Source organism: Periplaneta americana, chromosome 10 (genome assembly GCF_040183065.1).
Source record: "Periplaneta americana isolate PAMFEO1 chromosome 10, P.americana_PAMFEO1_priV1, whole genome shotgun sequence".
Taxonomy (NCBI): domain Eukaryota; kingdom Metazoa; phylum Arthropoda; class Insecta; order Blattodea; family Blattidae; genus Periplaneta; species Periplaneta americana.
In genome coordinates this window covers 100,183,515-100,207,099 of record NC_091126.1, presented here as the reverse complement: position 1 = coordinate 100,207,099, position 23,585 = coordinate 100,183,515, and positions in this window count along the sequence as shown.

Genomic DNA, 23,585 nt, shown 5'->3' with positions numbered 1-23,585 from the left:
AAGAATTGAAACACAATGAAACACAGATTTCTTTCTTATAAAAATTTGGACTTGGAACAGTCTGGTTCTCAGCCATCGATGTGTAGACTTGTTACACGCACGTTTTTGTACTGCCATGTCTAGTAGTCTACGAAGTACGTTATACATAGACCTAATATGTCTTCTCGATACATCTTGGAGACAGGGACAATTTTTGTCCAGAGACAAATGATTTTCATGTACCTTTGAGGCAGCAATGTGTCGATTATATGTAATAAATTTAATAATTTGAAGAGCTTTTCTTTACAAGTTGCCACTCTTTCAATCTATGGGTGCGTGTGTATAAACACCCTATAGGCAAACTTGCTACATTCGAAACAGCATATTGGTACGAGATAATACAAATCCAGAAACAAATTTCAAGTGGCCCAAATTTTGTTTCTGAGTCTGTACAAAAGCTTACATGCCATCCTATTCTTGATTTCCTTTGCAATAATTGTTTCCTCGTTTCTGCACACATTTTAACAACTAAGTTGGTAATGTTCTTATTTGGATAAAGGAATGTTTTGCTTTATTTCAGTTTTTTAAGTTCAATTATGCAGTTTCTGTTATAAAGTTTTCGCCTTCGTGCTTAGATATTCCGCAAGGGAAATTCTAAATTACCGTGGTTGGATTTGTTGCTTTGGAATTGTTGACTCCATATATGTATTGACTCCATTTTATGTTAATTTCGCTATTGTTAGCTTAAGTTACATCTTCTTTACTTTCATAATCTATTATTAGTCTGATATCTTTCAAGTCTTTAACCCAGCATATAGACCCTGTCAACTTTCATCTCAGTTGAGTTGATAAAATATTTTCTTTTATTCTTCTCTTCAGAGTTACAGAGATTTCATTTCTATTTGATTTTACGAATAGTTTGAACTGAACAGGTTGCCTTACCTACAGATTATTACGTAACGTGTCAGAGTAGGCCTACAACATTCGTTTCTGTCCAGTAGAATATGTCTCACTGCAAAGTCTGCTGTGAACGGAATTTCTATGTGTACGAGAAGATGTCACTGCCTGGATCCTTCTGTTCTCGTTTCTTTCTCCTGCAACGTTTGTGTAATGGCGTTCGTTTCCTCAGCCTTCAGCTCCAGATCAGATATAATCCCATCAATCACTTTTACTTCTTTCCTTATGGGCACTGTTGACTTCCTCAATACACTTACGGGTTTTAGAAAGTCTTTCTTCAAATATTCCATACGTTTATCACTTTTTTCCGTCACAATCAGTAATATGTTCTGAGCGTTTTCCACCAACAATAAGTCTTCTTTGCAGTCCGCCAACTTGAGAGCTTCTCTAGATAGTATAGGTGGGTAAAAAATATCACAACAGTTATTTTGGAACTGTTCGATCTCGAAACTGTTGCAAAAGTGAACAGTACGTCGGAGTTCCAAGTTGCTCACTTGTCAGGCTGTTGCGGGCCCGCAGTACTGCTTTGCGCAAGTCATGTTCCGACTCCGAGACAACATTCGGAACTCGATCCGTTGAACCAATGACAGCTCTGGTTAGGCGGTTACACTGTTCTCGTTGTTCTTTATGCCGTACTTCGAACTTCATTGGAACTCGACTTGGGTATGGAGGTGGAGCATGGATATTAAAAAATCCTTGAAGTAGCGCGTATTTTAATATAAAGAATTGGAATAGCTGCGATAACCTGTAAGGTTGCTGTAAATCTGTAATTTTCATTTTTTTTTAATTTCACTTTCACCAATTCGTCATTGTTGTGTTTCAGTTGAATTATAAGTCATTAGATGCTTTATAATTTAGTAAAATAGAGTGGAATAGGAGTTAAAGGGATAGGTAGGCCTAAAGCTTACAATATTTAAAAATAGGCCATATTAAATATTTTTTCTCTGAGCCTATGTTATGCACAAAAGTGAATATTTGTGCAAGGAAAGCACTCTTTAGCAATTACTATGCAGGCCTATAAAAACTATATTTTTGAAATCAGTGTGAAAGTTGTTTCCACATTACTAGTTTGTAACTGTTATTTCGGAACTGTTATTTGGAACCGGAACTGTCGGAACTGTTGCGGGAAAAGAACAACTTCGCCCACCACTACTAGATTGATTCAACGTCACTGTTACACGTCGTTTGAAGGCTAGAAATGCCCACGCTTGACATGCTGACAAGGAGGGACCCGAAGGCATACACTGCAGCCTGAGACTGTGTTTACCACTCCTATTCTTGTGAATGATTGGGTAGCCGCGCTTTTGTAAAAGTACAGCACGCTGCACCGTGAACTTAAAGGTACGTTTTCCTCGGTGCGACTATTGCGATGATAGTTTAACGATTATTGTTGAACGATGAAACGTTGAACGATAATCGTTGGTTATCATTTTGCTCGGAGCGTCTACGAGTTGTTGATTTTTCACTAGTCGCGTGTTTTCATTTGCAATAGCATCGTTCTAGAGCAGCTGTTGCGAAAATGTGATCGTGCGCCGAGCCACTGTGAAATCTGCAACGTGCATAGCACCTATGGAGGGAGGCGGACACCCAAAGGGGAAGTGAAGCAACTGTCTGTCTTATTAACGGATTTTCATTTTCCTTACGTCAAGCACTCAAATATAATTTTATACAGTACAAGGCTACAAACTGATGTTTAGTACGTGTAACGAAGAAAGAAATTAATAAGAAAACATAGGACACATTATCACAACCTAAAATTGAATGTCTTCAGAATATCTCTGCGACAGAGTTTTAAAATCAGGAATTATGTCACTTACTGCCAGTCGTAGTTGATGACGAAGGTATTTGTCTGTCAGTCGTGATCTAAATTTGGTTTTTACTATTTTCATTGTTGAAAATAATTTTTTACAAACATAAGTTATAGCGAACGTGGCTTCAACAGAGCAAACGAATGAACGAAGCTTCGGATAAACTTAGAAAGCATGATGGAAATGTTCAGATTGTCAATTAATATAGATAAACACAATATAATATTTGTTACTCAGTCAAATGACAAATCAATGTAAAATAATGACTTATATTATATGGTCATTAAGTTTTATATACATGAATTACAAATTGCAAACGTTTTCGCCCATTCAGGCATCTTCAGGCACAATTATACAATATCTCAATATCAAACTGTGTAGCCATTACATTGGTGGTAGATATTGTGTTTATCTACGAAGCTTCGGATATTCATTTAATTTTTTTTTTTTTTGAAAAGAACAATTTTTCCCTCGAAATTATTCAAATCAACTTTACAGGGAGTTATACCTGAAATCTTCATTTGCAAGATTTGAAAAGTTTAACATTTTTCAAGTCCTTACTTATAACTTTCATTTAACATCACGTTGTAAATCTGTGAGTTTAAATTGAAGATCTAACCGTATTATTCGTACATCCGCTGAAAAAGGAATGACGTACAGAGGTAGCAATAATAATAATAATAATAATAATAATAATAATAATAATAACATTTAACCTTTTAATGTTTCATGAGTAACATGTAGTATAATGCCATTTTATATTACATAACCGTTTTCCTCGTAATACGTGTGAACAAATCATACATTTAATATTCTCATCATACTGGCAGCAAAAAAATGCGTCCTCCCATCCTACTTTTAAACTTTCGTTTTTGTAGAGGTACATGGTTTCGAGAGAGACACTGCGACGATACGCCACTCGCAGGTCAGAGACAAATACAAATGGAACGGAGTTTGACTCCAGTGAGTGCGAGGGTGGGGGATGGAGAAGGTAGGAAGCAAGAGAAATGTATAGCTATCATTGCGAGCCACAATGTGCTCGTGAGTCACATTTTCGCCACGGCTGTTCTAAAGGAAGATTGTGTTTAACAGAATGAGTTTAATGAGTAGACGTAAAAGATTACTTAAGTGCCTTTGATTGAGGAGATGGAAGACGACGAAAATTTCTCTATATGTATGGGATGAAAAGAGCCAAAAAAGAACACCGTCTGCTTCAGCTCAATAATGAAGAGAGACTGTATAAAAAATTTAAATAACTTAATTAATAACTTAATTTTCCAACTTTATTAACAAACTCATCCCATATATTGTCCTAGACCCTTTGTGGGACGCTTGCGACAGCTGCCACAGTGACGGATGGTTCGCCACTTCCTCGAGAAAAATTTCATCATCAGCGTCAGAAAACGAAGGAGCCACGATACAAGTCTTTCTCACAATAAACATTAGCGACTGACGATTATATTCAACCTTTTCCTGAACGACTATTCAAGACGTACGATCGTCGTCAACGAATCTAGCGGCAGTCGCTCGGAGGAAAACAGCTCCATAGGAAATACAAAGAAATAGTGCTCGACGATTATCGTTGCACGATCATCGTTGAACGATCATCGCAATAGTCGCACCGAGGAAAACGTACCATAACCCGGGCTATTGTATGGATGATGATGATGATGATGATGATGATGATGTCTGAACTAATGATGGCGAAATGAGTCCGAGGTCCAACGGTGAATATTACCCAGCAATTCTGCTTGAATTGGTTGAGTGAAACCCGGGAAAAAGACCCCAACCTGATAATTTGTCCCAAACAGGATTTGAACCCGGGCCCGATCGTTTCTTAGCCAGACGTGCTGACCATTACTTCACAGCGGTGGACGAATGGAAGTTTAAGTGGGTGGGTAGTATTTTGGACGAATGGACGAGGGATTTAGGGTTTGAGGTCGATCTTAAAGGCGAAAGAAATAGCAGAGAAATGCAGTATTATGGAGAATATATCCCAGAAATGTTACGAGCCTCCTTACAAATAAAGAGATGTGCATCCCTGAAAAAGGATCTAGAACCTAGTGGAATAGGCGCATATAAGAATACATGTATTCAATCTCAAGAAGAAATTTCTTCGAGTATAAATGAGTCTTCTAAGGAAAAATATATGAACTAAAATCTTTCACCCAAAATTTAAAGAGACGTGAGTCTATCATAACAAATGAAGTTACATTTCTCTCCTTATGTGGAAACAAATTGGAACCTTGGATGATGGCTAAAAAGTAGTGTTGTGGGATTTAATCGATTAATCGATCAATTTCTGTTTTAAGATTAATCGATAAAAATATTTAATCGAATAATCGAGTCGATTAAAATTAATCGGTTGTAGTTGATATTAATTATTATTTTGTTAATACAAACTCATACTAAAAATTCCGTTAATATTTCTCTCTTGGAAATTGCTTACTTAAAAGCACAATAGTACTGTTATTTTCTAACTGCAAAGCAGGTAACATAGGAAAAATCTTTGCACAAACACTTCAGAAAGAGATGGAGATATGAACACAGTGACCTAGCCTACCTCTATTGAAAGTTGATTGAAACTCAATGTGAAATCCTTATTAAGTTTTATGGTTTTGCAAGAAAACTTCCACCTTGTTGTCAGCTCATCTTCCTAGCATATGAAATACATACTTTTCTGGGAGTCGTCCCCTTCATTTCTTATAAAATAACCATGTCTACACTGTGTGCAAGCGAGAGCGTAACTATCTTCTTCTCTTTCTAAAATTTGGTAATTCAATTACAATAGGGGCAGTCTTCTGTTTCGACCGCTTTACTTTTACAGTTTCTGTACTGAGTTTGTATATGAAGGTTGTGTCTCTAGTTTGATAAGGGGGGGGAAATAAGTTTTCTGTGTTTTGTGAAAAGTGTAAAGTCCATTATGTCGTATGAGAATTTGAGAGGTAAACTCGGTGAAACGTTTGGATTTAAATTGAATGATCGTGGAGAAGTGCTGACAGAAAAAAGTTTTTTCGTGTTTAGTGATGCAGGAAACATTGTAACTAATTCGGAGTATATGAATGAACTCACATGTTTAAAATCACAATTGAAGTAGTATTAACTAGGTGAGTCTTCATACTTTTTGTTATTTGCGTTTGTCTCAAAAATTCCCAGAGAAATTGACACAATAAATTATAAGCCTCATAATAAATATGTTAACAAACAATTAAAATAGTTGTTTTGTAATATAACGATACAGTATATACAGATGCACAATATTTAATACTTATGCTTGTCACCGAACACAAGTTAAATTTAACAATAATTATGTATTGCAGTATATTAAAACATTAAAAAAATCGATTAATCGATTAAATTCAAATAGGTAATCGATTAAATATTTTGATCGATCAACAGCACTACTAAAAATAATTAGCTATAATGTCCCTTAACCACCTGAATGATAAAGAGAATATGGAAGAGTTATGAAAAAGGATTAACAAGAGCTGCGAAAAAGAGAATTGGATCTGAAAATAGAATATCTAAGGATCTTTTTTTTTTCATATTGTGAAACCCTTAACTCAGAGCATCCGGAATAACATTTACTGAGAGCAAGCAGAGCAAATCTACAAAACAACCATGCCACTGGCTTATCAGCTGTATCAGAAATTGCACAAAGTCAGATGTAAGTACGTACTGCAAATGCGTGGCATCAACTGTAAAGTAATAGTGAGCCTTCTTTGAAAACCTAATATTTTCATATTTCCTGTATGCTGGATTAGATCTAAATTTAGTTGGATATAGTTATAATATATAGAATTTGAAATAGGTTTTTGGTCTATTTGTAAGCTTTATTTCGACATGGGGTTATGCATTTCCAAGTCATTATTTATTAGGCTCAGTAGAATTAAATCTGTATCCTTTCTCAACTTGAATCTTGTAAAATCCTATTCATTTAAGAAATCGGGTCTGTGCTGTTTGTTCTCAAAGATATATTTTAAAGAAATTCATCACTGTCAGAAAAATTTGCGTCCAACTCTGCCGCCATTGTATAATTGATACTCGGCATAGGCCGTTAAAATGAGTGGAAGCGTGCATTATTTCTATTCCGCAGTTACAGATCGTCTTGATATGCACTATTCCGATATTTTCGACTTCATACAATACGTTTCATGGCAAACTATGGAATAGGCTTACATTTTAACAAGTCTTTATTTCGCATTCGTACAACAGGGACTAAGGGGACGAAAATGAGACATCCTCCACAATTCTGTGCCTGTGTGTTTTAGTAAGCCTATACGACATGCGTGCCAATCTTATTGCCATTTCGCCAAACATGCAGGTGTTATTCCTCCTAATTTTGATGTTAAGAATTTAAACGAAATTATGGGGTGTTTCCTCGGTCAAATTGAACTATATTTATATTTTTATGGGTTATATTTAAAAGCAGTTAAACCTATTTCGTTTGTACCGCAATTCCTCTCGCACTGCTTACAGGTTCCAATGAATCTTGTTGGTACTGACTTTATTTTATTCATTAGTGTAAATATATACAGGCCTGTATGCAGTGGCGGTTCCTCGGGGGAGGGAAGGGAGGAACGTCCTCCTCACATTTTTATTCTTTTGAAAGTAAATACCAAATAAAATATGTGCCTTAAAATTCATGGAAGATTCGATAATTTTTAAGTTCACAGCTATAAGAAAACCTCTGTTGATCGAGTTTTAAACGATGTGCGCTCATGTGCTGCTAGAAAGATGCGAGATTGTTTATGTGGAGGAAAGTCAATCCATTCCTCCTTTACTGCAGTTAGCACACATAGACAACAACGGACTAGCGGACAGAGAAAGAAGCAGAGTTTTAAAGCGAGTAAATGAACGGAGAGGGAGGAGATCCTCCTCTGAATCAGTGCATGGACGGAAAATAGAAACCGACTGGTCGTGCAACAAGCTCGCTACCGCTGCCATCTAACGATCTTGCATTCAACCAGACTGTAACACATCTATGAGGAGGCACAATAAAAACAGTTTTAACGCAACGCAATGAAAGACACCACATAAACTTTTTTTTTAAATTATAAACCAAAAATATTATTCATTCCACTTTATATAAGCTACTATTCATGGTTTGAAAGTTTCAAGGATATTTTAAAGTTAAAGTCCGGTTTATATAAAACAAAGAGGGAGTAGTTCTACGTTAGTATCGCAGATCTTTTTGGCCCCTGAAATTCACTTCCATTCATTGTGTACTAGACAGGGCAACAGCCAAGTTATCAGTTTTGTACAAATATATTTGAAATTGAAAGTAGTACTCCAAACTACATTATTTTTTAACATAAAAAATTAATTGGCCACCGGCAACTTTGAACAATAATGGTAGTATGACTTTACAAGAACTGACATTCTTCAAAAGCATGTGATACTGAACTTGTAAAATATACATGTGGCAACACAGACCACGTGGGTGGGTGCAGTGTTCTCGCTTTCCTCAGATTATTTCCCATTCCCATTTCCGTGGTTCTGATTACGTGTTATTAGCTATAGTCTCTTCGAACACGTGTGATGCTGTTGTTTGCTCGAAAAATGCTGCGAGGTGAATTTCCTTGTAATTGTTCATTTGTGCAATTATTCAACAATGAATGGAAGTGAAAACAACATATATTTTTGAAAATTTAAGAAACTCAGTTTACAAGAAGGGAAGCCCAACCCCAACACTGCCTGGTCTTACATGTATGCATGTTGGCTAATTTGTAGCATGTTTCATTCAAGAAAATGCAATTTCGTCCCGTTACCTTCTTTCCTCTTAAGAAATACGCAGGAGCCGCCAGTGCCTGTATGTAATAATTCTTCTCTGACATCATCGTTCATATTTCATTTACGAGTGTAAGTATATTTTACCACCCTTCTCAAGATCGTCAATTCTACCACCTCTGTTTTATCTTCACCTTTCGTAATTTCCAACAAACCAAAATTGTAACCATTGCCATCGCTTTACAGAATTTTACAAAGGTATTGTTGCATATTCTCCTTCAGGTCATTGCACTTAAAAATACAATTTCTTGATTATTTTACCAAAAATTTGTCTTTTCTCGTAGTTCTTAATATTACGTTTCTTTATTTTATCTTAAAAGAACTAGACAAAAATGTAATATATTTTATATTTCAGTTTCCTTTCGTCATATATGACTGAATTTGTCAGCAGTTGTTTTTTCTCTCGCCATGAGAAGTCGCTAGCTGTCAAGAAATTGAAGCAATCTTAAATGAAAAATGAGGTGCCCATTTCTCAGAACGGAGTGTAAAGCAACGCCCTCTCCCAACGGTAGTACTCGTTGAATATTCGGTTATTTGCTTTCTTTCGACAGTCCCACACGTCACACTCATTTTTCGACATTGGAGAGCACTTCACGCATGCTAATTATCCAGTAGACTTTGAGCCATTCCCGCCGTGTTTAGATTAGTATGATCTTGATCTCAATCATTATATGTACAATATTGTTTTCATTAACACTTGTGGAATCATAGTGACGGCGCCACGTTTCATGTCTATTGTTGTTATGGAGGCAGGTGGTTATTGAAGAAGTGGCTGGCTCACATCAGATCGAAAAGGAACTGGATACTAAATGACATATTTTCTCAGTTCACGCTCTGACCAGTAATTGAATAACCACTATATTCTGCAAAAGTTTGGCAAACTTGGAAGGTGATATCCGTCCCATCCCAGATCTAAAGGATAAACTTGCTTCTATGACCGGTAGCCGATACTTCAAAATATGTTATACAAATACAAATGAGGTACTGATAGTATCACTTCTTCCTCTATCTTCAGAACTGCAACGTTATATTATTTATGTAGAGAGCTATAAAATCTACAATTATTATTACCTTCAAGTATTGTCCAATTATATACATAATTGTGTGAATAAACAGGGTGATTCACAAGGATTTACCGTCCTTTACGGAGCTTATTTCTGAAGACTTTTGAGCAAAAAAGTCATATAAACATAGTTCCAATTCTCAATATTTCAGAGTTACACTAATTTAAATTTGTTTGTAAAATACGTTTTTTATTTAGTTTGAAGGTAAAAGAATAATACAAATCGAGAATGAACCATTCAGAAGTATCATTTCTTTAATTGGCAAGTATTATGAAGCTAAAAATGTGATGTGAACTCCTTAGTTGCTTCGTACAGACATCTTTGTCTATTTTTAACTAGGAAATTACATTATTCTTACGTACTTATCACAACAATTATTACAAATCACACCACTTCCACCGACTTAATTATTTGCACTTCAATTTTGCATCCTAATTTACAGTCATGAACAGTTTACAACACATTCTAAAAAATGTCGCCGTACGCTTGAGTATACTTGGCCGCATGCTTGTGAACGGCACTCGTCTCTCTACGTAACTGCATACGGCTATCTTTGATTTCCGTAGCGCTCGCGCACGCTGACCAAGACCACGCATTCACAGCAATGCATTCCATAACGAAACGTAGCTCTGTAAATATTGAGCATAGGACCCATGTTTATATGACATTTTTTGCTCAGAATGTCTTCGGAAATACGCTCCGTGAAGGACGGTAAATCCTCGTGAAAGACCTTGTATACATAATTGTGTGAATATATTATTCAATACAAACTTCTTAAAAATTTTCACTCTGCACTGCTTCATTTGTCCCCTTCCCTTATTTGATACGATATTAAAGAAGGAAATCGCTATAATTGACCGGATCAGTCCATTATTTCCTGTGTAGTTTCTTAAATGAAAAAAGCATAGGCTTATATTTTCTTAACTATAATATATTGCGTGTGAATTATTCCTGTGTGTGTTAATTCGCAGATACAAAATATTGACTTATTTCGTTCTGCAGTTAGAAAAACATGTCGTGCATGAAAGATGAATTTCTTTCAATATCTCGAAATCCATTTCTTGCGACATACGAATTATTTCATATTATTTTTTATTTTGTAATGAGGAGCGAGCTTATGATAAACTCCACTTTATAAATATGAAAAACCTCAATACATAAGATAGGAAAGGTTTATGTAATAACTGTAGCACAGGAAGGCAGGAAGAAAGAAAGAAAGAACAAAATATTGCTTTGATGACAGTGATTTTTGAATGAAAAATAAACTTATTTTTAGGCACTGTGAATCACAAGATTTAATTATTGAACTTACAATAAAACCGACGGGCATAAAAAGGACAGAGTAATAGTATGGAAACGAAATAAAATTGGATAAAAATAGCGAAGGAATGAAAAACAAAAGAGTAAGAAAATTACCGGCGGTATTTCTATCTGTATTGAACGACTAAAGAAACAAATTCTTTATCTATAATTGTATCTTTTCATCACAGCAGATGAGAACTAATATAAGAGACCCAATTTAAAAGCAATCAAGCACAAGACACGGTCAGAAAGGGTCTAATGAGGCCGACTTGATGAGAGAACACTCGAAACAATAGGATACACGTCACAGTTCTGTGGACAAAACAATGCTGACCAATAATTATCGAAACGTCATTTCAGAAATAAGTCTCAACTTTGTCTGCATGCAGAGAAGAGGTGAAAATTACTATATAGCCTTCATTCTGTTTCACTTCTTTGCTGCACACAGTCATGGAAACAACTGCCTTTGGTTGAAACGGTTTGATACGAATTAGAGATCGTAGCTTCAGGCGAGGTCAGTTGTGTACCTTACTGCGAGGATCCTTTCCCAGGAGTTGGTTTTTCTTACGATGTCCGCCGTCAGAGGGATGGAGATTTTATTTTTACGTGGAAAATTGCAGTCCTGTCGCGAAACAAAGACCTGTCGTAGTTAATATGACGGATTTATTATACTTTGGATGAACTGCCTCTTTAGGATTAGGAAACTCCCTGATTCTCTTTCCTCTATTTCCTGGATTACTTTACGATCAACTACAAGTTACAGCATGTATAGCAAATTACTAAATTAAAGATTAAAATCCATTTCAGAAAATTTCCTTCTCGAATGCCAAAGCGGATGTGGGAAAGAAAGAACATGTGTCGATAATGAGTTTATATTCATGTTATTAATAAAACAAGAAAGAAGATGAGGTAATGGAATTTAATTTTGAAACTAATATGATTATTTTAGATTTTAAAAAAGAATTTCATATAGTAAAAGTCTCTTAATGTGTAAAATACTAGTACAGTAGAACCCCGATTATCCGTCACCCTATTAACCGATTACCGGATTATCCGACTATCTTTCTCTCGCTCTTTTGTTTTTTTTTGTTTTTGTTTTGTTTGTTTGTTTTTTTTTTGCTACAGACATATAAGTTATATAGTCTATCTTCTTCATATTATGCATGAAGTACTACTAAGTTACATGTTATATTAATACCAGTACATATTCTTTCTAGAATCTATAGGATTATTACAAACCTTGACACTTACAAAATATGATCTGCTGTTCCAGTTACAGTACTGTATAACTTCTATATAAAATATATTCCATGAGTGTCAAAAGAAAACGTGTTGTGCTAAGTACCAAAAAAATAATAATAAAATAATGGATGGTTTGGGGAAAGAGAAACTGTGACTCATCTCGCATTACAGTACGAGACTGGTGTGACAACTGTGCGCGATTTAATAAAAATCAACAATAAAGTGTATAAAGCATGTAAATCTACAACACGAGATCTGTATTATTCCTATATTTCCGCCGACAGCATTACAAGGAATTTCCTTGCTCCTTGAAAACTCGTCGTTGACAATCAGACTTGAATGAGTGAACATGAGTGAACTTCTAATTCAGTACCTAGTGTGTTAAAGACAAGAGCACGGAGGAAATTAAGAAATGCAAGTATTATGTACTTAATTTACGAAAATATTTTACGGTACGGATTATCCGATTTTTTCGATTAATCGTTCAGTCAACCCCCTTCATTACTACGGATAATAGAGGTTCTACTGTACAGTAGTGGCAGAAAAAGCCGGACCGACCCTTGTAGCTGATTTCTGAGCTTTGTTAACTCCAGAGCACAATATACTAGTAACTAAGACTTTCGTGGTTCGAATCCTGTCTGGGAAGGAAACTTTTTTTTTTTTTGTTCCTTATTAAAATTTATTCCTAATACTTTTCGATTGCTGGTAAAATTCATATTCTGGGAATAATAAATTAATTAAGTAGTAAAATATCACTGCAATCGAAAAGTATTGGGAATAAATTTGAATAAGGAACAAAAAAAAGTTTCCTTCCCAGGCAGGATTCCAACCACGAAAGTCTTAGTTACCAGTCTATCGTGCTTTGGAGTGAACAAGGCTCTGAAATGAGCTGCAAGGGTCGGTCCGGTTTTTGACACTACTATACATAAACAAATTTCAAATTGAGGGCAATATGTCACTTTTAAACAAATCAATAAAGTACCACACAAAGTTATCCACTGTCATCAACAATGTATAATGTGTATATAAACGAAATAATTTCCGAATGGAAAAATATATAGGGTCATTTGGGAGATCTCGAAACTTTTAAGAAAAGTATCCAATTGCGAGCATTGTTCCCAGTGAGAAAAAAAAAACGAACTATTTGAGATCTGTGTTGATTGTGTTTTTAATCTCTGTGTAAGTGAATCTCGTGACTTTGTCCATCTGTTTTTCTAAGTTACACATAGATTGAGTTTTACATTCACAGAAGGCAATAAACACAATGAATATGAGTTAATTTTTTTTGGTTATGAAGTAATATATACCATCTTCAGTTTATTATATTTTGACTGGTTTTTCTTGATATTGGAGATGCACAAATTATTGTATACATATAAATTTTACAGGCGCCAAAGTTATTACCCTCAAACAATTATCTTTGTTCGAGTGTACTATTATCTTTTGGACGCAGGTGTATCTTGGGGAGATCTCGACATGTATCGAGGTCTCCCTGATTTCCCTTGTAGTCCTTCTGGGGGGATCTGTCTCTATTAAAATGTTTCTGTTTTTGTTATTAGGAGAGTTCGCAATCCTTCATAGACATTTTTAGGGTCACTTTGTCCGTCTATCTGTTTTTCTCTTTGTGTGTCTGTCTGCATGTATGAAACTACTCATCTTCCATTGAAACAATCTTAATTAAACTTCATATTTTAATTTTCGTTGATATGGGACAAATAGGAAAAGGCACAACTCTCGATAAAAACATGGAACATCTATTAGTTCGTCATATCTTTTGCCTCAATTCTAAAGGCAATATGAATTGACAGTTAATGACGTAAGAGAATTGACATTCTGACGCTCTAGAGGATAACATGTTGATAAATCTAAATAAGTTTTTTCTCTAACGTACACCGTTTTAGAGGAAATCGTTATGTTTCTATGAAGCATTTAAGAACGTCACGGCCACTGCAATAACCCTACAAAGCGTGCCCTGCACTTCTTGTCTTCCCTTCCCTCTCGGCTGTACTTAGTCGTTGACGCACGACAGTGCCCTGCGTTGCAAGATTTATTTTAACGATTTTGACAATTATTAAATTTAAATTCATAGCTACACGATTTGATATGCAACAAAGGATTTAAGACATTAATTATTCAGATTATTTTTACCTATCTGCTTGTATAGCAATCAGCCATTTCTCTAGGGGCCATTACCGCAATAGAGCGTTGCAAACATTAGGCACAGACTAATTCTTTCCTACTTAACATAGAAGGTAAAGTCTAATAAAAGTTTTGTTACATTTAACATATAGAATCACCTCTTAAATTTTGGTGCATCAGTCCCCTTCCACCATGTATATATGTGTATATGTTTGTGTGTGATTTTTTTGTAAATATATATATTTTTTAATGATTTTGTCATGGTATTCCATACAACCCTTCATATTCCATAAACCCATCCTTTTTTCTCTCTTCAGAAATTTTAAAATTTTGATTATTGCATGTTTTCTATGCTTATGATGTACTCAAGACTAATAAATGTACTATGCATTACCACAAAAAATGTATTTTCTTACAAATATTTTAGACGATAGGATTGAAAACAAAATGTTATTACATATCCCCCGTTCTTTCCCCTATATAAGTGCATAGCTAGGCATGTTTATGTGCATTTTTAGGGTTTTTAGTGCATATAATTTTCAACACTACTCATGACTAAAGTAATTTTAACATATAACACGTGATTGTGTATTAAGGCATAGTGAATGAACATTTTTATATTAATTGAAAAGAGCATGTCGTAGTTAATGAAATCAATGTCCACTATACACATAAACACAGGCATGGCTTTTTATTACATAGTTTTCTTTCAGCAAGCAGACACAAAAGTTGTATTGTTTGCCTCCTTATTTGTCCATGGACACAATGAGCCCGTTTTCATCCGCAGTGGTTCAGTATTTGCCAAGTTTGCCATGAGATCCGAGATTACCTGTTTCAAATCCAATTTAAAGCGACGGATTTGTAAACACGGTACAAATCCTCAAAATGACTCCCTTTGGACGGAAGTAAAACACTTGAAAGCACATCAGTAATAGGACTCTGGTTCGTTCCGTCTCATTAATTCGAGAATTTTGAGCTGTCACTAAAAGCCTAGATCATATATACCCATATTGCTCGGCCATATAGGCTTTGACAGTAACAACTTTTGTCAGGTTTACTATGCTGCCCTCTACTTGTTACATAAGGAGTCACGTTATAACTCCCATTTGAATTGCATTACCGACTGTACTGTCATCTCGTGCTCGTTTACGGTGGAAGGATGGCGATCCTGGCGCTTGTTCTCTTCAAAGTCCTGCCGATTTTAACATAGGGATGAGCAATCTGTTACATACATGATCTAGGCGGTGCTGGGCCCCGTACTCATTTCACCGGCATTATCACCTTCATCTCAAACAGACGATAAATAACCTAAGATGTTGATAAAGAATCGTAAAATAACCTACTAAAATAAAATAAAAATGATCTAGGCTAGAAGTAGCAAAACTCACTGCTCATCCCGACAAAATAGTGCAAGATGGTAGCACAAGCAAAGGACTACCATCTGGAAATATGATCCGAATTGGCTGGGTGTGTTGTAACTTGATCTGAAAGGAATACCTGTTACCGTTTTAGTCCATTATTATTATTATTATTATTATTATTATTATTATTATTATTATTATTATTATTATTATTACTATTATTATTATTACTATTATTATTATTACTATTATTATTATTACTATTATTACTAATTATTATTATTATTATTTTTATTATTATTATTATTACTACTACTACTACTACTACTACTACTACTACTACTATTATTATTATTGTCATCGTCATTGTTATTATTTTATTATTCCCAATATTATTATTATTATTATTATTATTATTATTATTATTATTATTATTATTATTATATGAAATTTTCTACCATTTTTCTACAAGAAAAGTGATGTAAGGCTTAATGATACGGATTTACATGAAATATCACAAATGATTCAGCATTTAGGAACGTCGGAAAATGTGACGTGTCTAAAATTATTGATTTTTGAAGCAGTGTTAACTTATGTTCCAGATGTAGAGATAGTAGCTGCTGGACTAATGTATTTTGTATGATGCCGTTGGTTGAGAATACTATCGGGTGTATGGTGACACGGGTGACCTTCCACATCTCCTTGACTTCTGCGGCTAATTCCTTGTACTGTTGACTTTTTGTGCATACATGTGATGTAGATTATGATATAGCAGGTACTTATGTCTATTATTGAAACTTTATATTGAGAAAGACCATGTCTGGTCTGTTGGCTTGGATCCTTTTTTTCTCCGTCCGATTTTTCTGTCCCAGAATATTAAAGTTTTCGATTGCTAGGACATCCTGTGGTTCATAATTGTAGCAAGGAGTCCATTCGTTGCTAAGTTTAGTTTTACTTGTTATTTCTTTGTGAATGATTTTGGCTACATTGTTGTTCCTTTGAAAGAATTCGATATTAGCTAACGTAGTGGGCCTATATACATTTATTATTATTATTATTATTATTATTATTATTTATTATTATTGTTATTATTATTACTTACTTACCTACAAATTGCTTTTAAGGAACCCGAAGGTGCATTGCCGCCCTCACATAAGCCCGCCATCGGTCCCTAGACAGTGCAAGATTAATCCAGTCTCTATCATCATATCCCACCTCCATCAAATCCATTTTAATATTAGCCTCCTATCTACGTCTCGGCCTCTCCAATGGTTCATTTCCCTCCGGTCTCCCGACTAGCATTCTATATGCAGTTCTGGATTCGCCCATAAATACGTGCTACATGTCCTGCCCATCTCAAAGGTTTGGATTTAATGTTCCTAATTATGTCAGATGAAGAATACAATGCGTGCAGTTCTGCCTTGTGTAACTTTCTCCATTCTCCTGTAACTTCATCCCTCTTAGCCCCAAATATTTTCCTAAGAATCTTATTCTCAAACACCCTTAATCTTTGTTCCTCTCTCGAAGTGAGAGTCCAAGTTTCACAACCATACAGAACAACCGGTAATATAACTGTTTTATAAATTCTAATTTTCAGATTTTTTGACAGCAGACTAGATGACAAAAGCTTCTCATTCGAATAATAACAGGCATTTCCCATATTTATTCTGCGTTTAATGTCCTTAGGAGTGTTATTTATATTTGTTACCGTTGCTCCAAGATATTTGAATTTTTTCACCTATTAGAAGGATAAATCTCCAATTTTTTTTATTTCCATTTCGTATTATTATTATTATTATTATTAGGCCTATTATTATTATTTATTATTTATTATTTATTATTTATTATTTATTATTTATTATTTATTATTATAGGCCTATACATTTTGTGTCTTCGTCCCTGAATATTCGTCAACAAGTAATGATGCTGACTCAGTTGTTATAGAAGTGCATTAAATCCGGGTTTTCCTATTTTTTCGGGTTCTTTATCACTTGAAACAGCGAAAAAAAAAAGGATTCCAGAATTGACCAAAGAAAATTTCTGTAAGTTATTGATGTAATCGAATATAGTAAATTGAGGCAGAACACTATGAAACATACGTACTATGAATGCGTAAAGAAAATAGTAAACTTTTGCAATAGAATGCGATATTAAAGATCAGAAATTGGCATTATCGAAGTCCCAGATTGAGCGGAGTGGTCAGAATTTCGCTTGCTGTCATAATCCGCTAGGTGAACGACGTTTGAGGCTTGGAAATACCTCTCATCAAAATCTCTCTTTCTTTATACGTCACCCAGCCGACATAGGAATGCACTTAACCCCAAACAACCGAAAAAGAAAAGTGAGAAAGGAAATAAAAACACACACGTTCGCGACAAAGCATGAAAATAAAAATACGTTTGGAGAGAAAATGATAGGACAGACTTGTATGAAGAATACAAGGAGACGTGAGCAACAGTGAAATTTTTCTGTCTTTCTGGGCCCCATTCAGACCTCTCACAATTCAACTCTTCCTAATAGCTATTATTTTTAATGGTGACAGTAATTAACCCCATAAGCGTTTCAACCTACGGTACATTCAGATGTGAACAGAATGGAACAGGTGTCAATATTGTGACATGGAACTATCCGGCTTTCTACTTAGTAATAATGAATTGCCTTCCAATTATAATTTCAAAATTTTCATTCATAGACTACAACTTCAACCGGCGCGTTATCACCCGAAATACTTATATCTTTTTTCACATAATTATATTAGTGCAGAAATTTTATCTCTTGTCTTATGGCTACCATGCTTCTCAGCAGATGTGAAATTCATGGGTTCGAAACTGACAGAGTGCCAAGAATTTTAAAGAAAAATAACCATTAGCATGATTTCTTACGGCACAAACGGTAAATCAGGTTTTTTTTATTTGGATATTTAACTTATACCAGGTATTCCTTGGGTATATATCAATTGAGCACGAAAGAATTAAAAATGCAGAAGTTGAGCTCGGGGTTATTTTTGTATGTGTATGTATTTATTAACATTGCAAATGGGTATATGCCCGGTGGCAGTGATAACTAATTACACCCAATAATGACAATAATAAACGCAATTAATAAAAATACAATTAATAATAAATTAATAATACTAATAATAGTTAATAATAATAAATAATAATGATGGGAGCATCCTAAATTAAATGAAGCACGATCACTTAAAAAATATCAATAAAATTAAATCTAATTTGTATGTTAACCCTGAGTTCGAAATAAAACCCACGAGTATGATATGTTCACACCTTCACAAGTACCTTTCAGCACTACACTCATTTCGCCGACAACTCACTACGAGCAAATGCTGGGTAACTTTCGGTGCTGGACCCCGGACTCATTTCACCGGCATTATCACCTTCATATCATTCAGACGCTAAATAACCTAGATGTTGATACAGCGTCGTAAAATAACCCAATAAAAAACAACTCACTTACTGCACTGTAACTACGACACATTTCACTGATTCTATCCTGATTTCACTAACGCTTCAAAAACATTTCACTGTTCAAATAGGCTACTTTGCACTGCCACTATAAACTATAAAACTTCACTGACAGACACACTTCTCTTACACAACACTCTTCACTGATACAACACACTTACAATTCAGAGACACAACACACTTCTTCACTGATACAACACATCAAATAACAAAATACCCTTAAATAGTATGTATAATATACTACCGTCTATTAGTAAGTCCTTAAGCCTATTTTAAATACATTTTTGGTTATTGAAAGCCTTTAGTAAGTCTGCAGGTAAAGTATTCCAGTCCCTGATAGTACGACTGAGAAAATAAAACTTTCCAGTGTCCGTCCTCTGCCTTCTTTCCCTCACTTTATACGAGTGGTCGTTCCTTGAAGAGTAATTTGGTGGCTGCAACTTATTTTTTATTTCTCTCCAGGCAGGCTCACCTCTGTATGTTTTGAACATTGCGCATAATCGAATTCGCGTTCTCCTGTCCGTGAGTGTGTCCCATTTTGGTGGTGAATTATTGCGACAACGCTTGAGAGCCCGTTTTTTAATATTTTTCAATATTTTTTCCAATGATAACAGAGATAACTGAATTAATAATAATATAAATATTGATAACATAAATGCAATATATTTTAATTAAAATAAATTTTACCTCTGTGCAAAAATAAGAAAATCACTTTCAAACTTTTTCTAAATATTCTGTCTTGTTAGGCCTACACATTTTCACTCTTACAGTGATCATAAAGAGAACTGAATTAATAATACAAAAACACTAGAAAACCTAAATAGAATATATATATAAATGAAAAGTGAGTTCATAACCATCAGCCGTGCAAGTGCAAGCTCTCAGGCCACTTACACAAGGAGATTTCGTACGCAAAAAAGTGGAGGAAACCATTACATATCCCTATGTGAAGGATAAAATTTATAACTTTAATGAGAGTTAGTATTGCTTTGTTATGGAAACGAAAAAATTGTAAGCAAACTATGTATATGCGTGATAATCGGAAGCGAGAAAGACGAGACAACAATGAAAGTAAAAATGGTGAATTAGTAGAACCAAAATTTGCTGAAAAGTGTGTAAAAAGTGTGATAAAATAAAAATGTACGAAAATAAATTTTCCAAGAATAAATAATAATGCATCTGCATCAATAAAATTTTAAATGTGTAAACTACAAATGTGACCATTATCAAAGGAAGGCAATGTGATAAAAGGCATTTTAATAAACATTTTATTAAGAATGAGTTTTGTTACATTCGTAATGTGGGTGAGAGGCTGTGGCACAAACAATACCTTAACTCGTGGACTTAGTAACATGCGAAGAATAAAGACGTTTAATGCAATCGAAGGGATTTAATAAATTTCAAGTCACATTTTACTTACAGACATAGCCTATAGGAAGTGATTATCCTCTGGCACTCTTTTCCAAATAAATCATAACGTTCATTTTCTATTAGAAGATGGTAATATATAAATAATGCAGAAATTATGCGATAATAATGAGTGGAAAAAGAACAGTAGGCTGAAGAAAATTATCTCGAAGCCCTTTCTTCGAAGCATGTGTTCAGCGTAAATCAATCAGTCAACTATTTTTATTATAATACACTGCACTAAAATTTTTTATGGGATTTACTTCATTCAATGCATGTTGTGATGAAATAGGAAAATATTTTGTTCTAAGCGACTCAGTGCCAAACTACAGTATAGCCAAAATTAAATACACTGTGTCCCGTAGAATCACTACCACAAATAAATATAAATATCTCGTCAATCAGTGAATTTAGAAATGTACTTCTCATCTTGTCTTATTTATTTTTTTATTTAGTATTTATTTATTTAACCTGGTAGAGATAAGGCCATCAGGCCGTCTCTGCCCCTCTACCAGGGGATTACAACTATAATATGAACAATAAAATTACAATTAAAATTAAATCTACAATTACAATTGCAATAAAAATTAAAGTACGACAAGATTACCTGATTAATGAAAGCTAGACATTTTATCATAGAAGTTAAGAACAAAGAATATTTTTTTATTTACTGAATTATAAATTAAACCTACAATAACAAAATTCTATAGTGATGAAATTACCGGATATTGAAATATTTTGTGATAGATTAAGAGAACTATTTACAAGAAACCATGTCTGAACGAGTCTCAATTACTGACCAAGTGCCTAGTAAGTTTGGGTTTGAATTCAATTTTATTTCGACAGTCCCTGACGCTAGCAGGTAACGAATTCCAGAGTCTTGGCAAGGCTATTGTGAAAGAGGATGAGTATGAGGAGGTGCGATGGATGGTATTGTTAGTATTGTTTTATGGCGAGAGCGTGTGTTCAGATTGTGGTGGGAAGAAAGGTAAGTGAAGCAAGACGACAGGTACGAAGGAACAGAAGAGTTCAGATTTCGAAGAGAAGAAGTGAATGTAAATTTATTTTCTTATCTAGTTTAAGCCTACCTATTGTTTCCAGGGGTGGGGTAATATGATCATATTTACGAACATTGCTTACAAAACGTACACACAAATTATGAGCACGTTGAAGTTTCGTTTTGTTGTCGCTGGAAATGTCAGTCAGTAAAATGTCAGCATAGTCAAAATAGGGAAATACAAGCGTCTGCACAAGGGACTTTTTTAAGCAAGAGGGAAGATGAACATTTATCCTTTTTAGCACATGGATAATAGAGTATACTTTTCTGCAGGTTTCTGTGATTTGCATGTCCCAGTTGAGATTATTACACCGTTCTGCATGGATTTTGTTGTTTTGAAATAAATGAGCGTTTCTGATTCACAATTTCACACTGATTGCAAAAATGAAATCCGTTTTCGCGTACCACGTCAGAATTTTTTACAATTCAGAATTTTATGTTTTCAATATTTTTCGTAATATAGTAATATTACAATGTGATTGTCGTTTGTTAAAAACGCACGACAGCTTATAATTTAAACTTTATTACTTAAAATGTATCATAATATATGTTATTATGTTTGTATTTGATATTTATTAAAAATCTACTGACTGTATCCGCCCTTAGGGGATGTACAAAATTGTACCCTTCCCCTTCAAATGAACCGAGGTTAAGACATCCGTTTTTTATTGTTGGACATTTTTATCTATCTGCACCCAACGTTATCTATAAACAGGAAGTTGAAATTTTTAGTGTCTCAGGTCATAAAAATTATGAAGGAAATATTTACTTTTAGAGATTGTTATTAAAAGTAACAATGAATTAGAGAAATTACATAGGATCCCTGTATATATATTTATTTATGGAAGTGCAATCCAGCTTATGAGGCTACAGATTTCCTTACTGAGATAATAAACCTATCCCCTTTTAAAAGTTGTTTTAAAATTAGAGGTTCAGTTTTGTGTTGTTGGTTGTCGTGTAAAAGTGAAGTGTGTAAGTTCTCATTTTTTCTGCGAGAATACAACATAATAGTGTTGTTTCATTGAAATGTCGAAACGTGGTTGTGTAATTGATCCAAATTTGTTTTGCTATATATGTGGGTCATATACGTTAGTAAAACAGAGACAGAATATAACAACTTTTGTAAAGAATACTTACTTTCAATATTTTGGCATTAAATTAGGAGACCAGAACAAATCCTGGTGCCCCCATAAAGTATGTCGTAGTTGTGTTGAAGAGTTGAGGAGTTGGAAAAATGGAAAAAGGAAGTCATTGCCCTTTGGTATCTCTATGATTTGGAGGGAAACTACAAATTATGGAGAAAATTGTTATTTTTGTACAGTTAAGGTAGCTGGATATACTGCTAAAAACAAGAAATATATTCTATATCCTAAAATTCCCCCTGCCATTCGGGCCGTACCTCATGGTCCTGATATTCCCGTCCCGCTACCCCCTGAATCAGATACATTGCCATCTGGATCCAGAAGCACTGAAACTGAATCTCCAGTGGATCATACTTATGAACCAGGCAATACCGGTGATGATAGATGTTTCAATCAAAGTGAGCTTAATGATTTAGTGAGGGATTTAAATTTGCCTAAGGAATCAGCTGAACTATTAGGTTCTAGGCTAAAAGAAAAGAAAGTATTGGCTGAAGGTAAATATTTTTCATGGTACAGACATCGTCAGAAGGAACTTGTCCCTTTTTTTGCTGAAGAAGAAAATTTAGTGTATTTCCAAGACATCCTTGTCGTCTTAAAATTTTACAACATAAACTATAATTCCAAAGAGTGGAGGTTCTTCATAGATTCTTCTGAGAAAAGTCTTAAACGTGTTTTGCTTCAAAATGAAAACATCGCGGACTATTGCTGGATGTTAAAAAGGGACTGCTCTGAACAACATGCAAGGAGGTCAAGGAGGACAAAATTTGAAGTGCAATATTGAGGTAAGCTTATGAAAGTGCTTATAATTATTAATTAATATTAATTAATGATTAATTAGTGACAAATAACAAATTG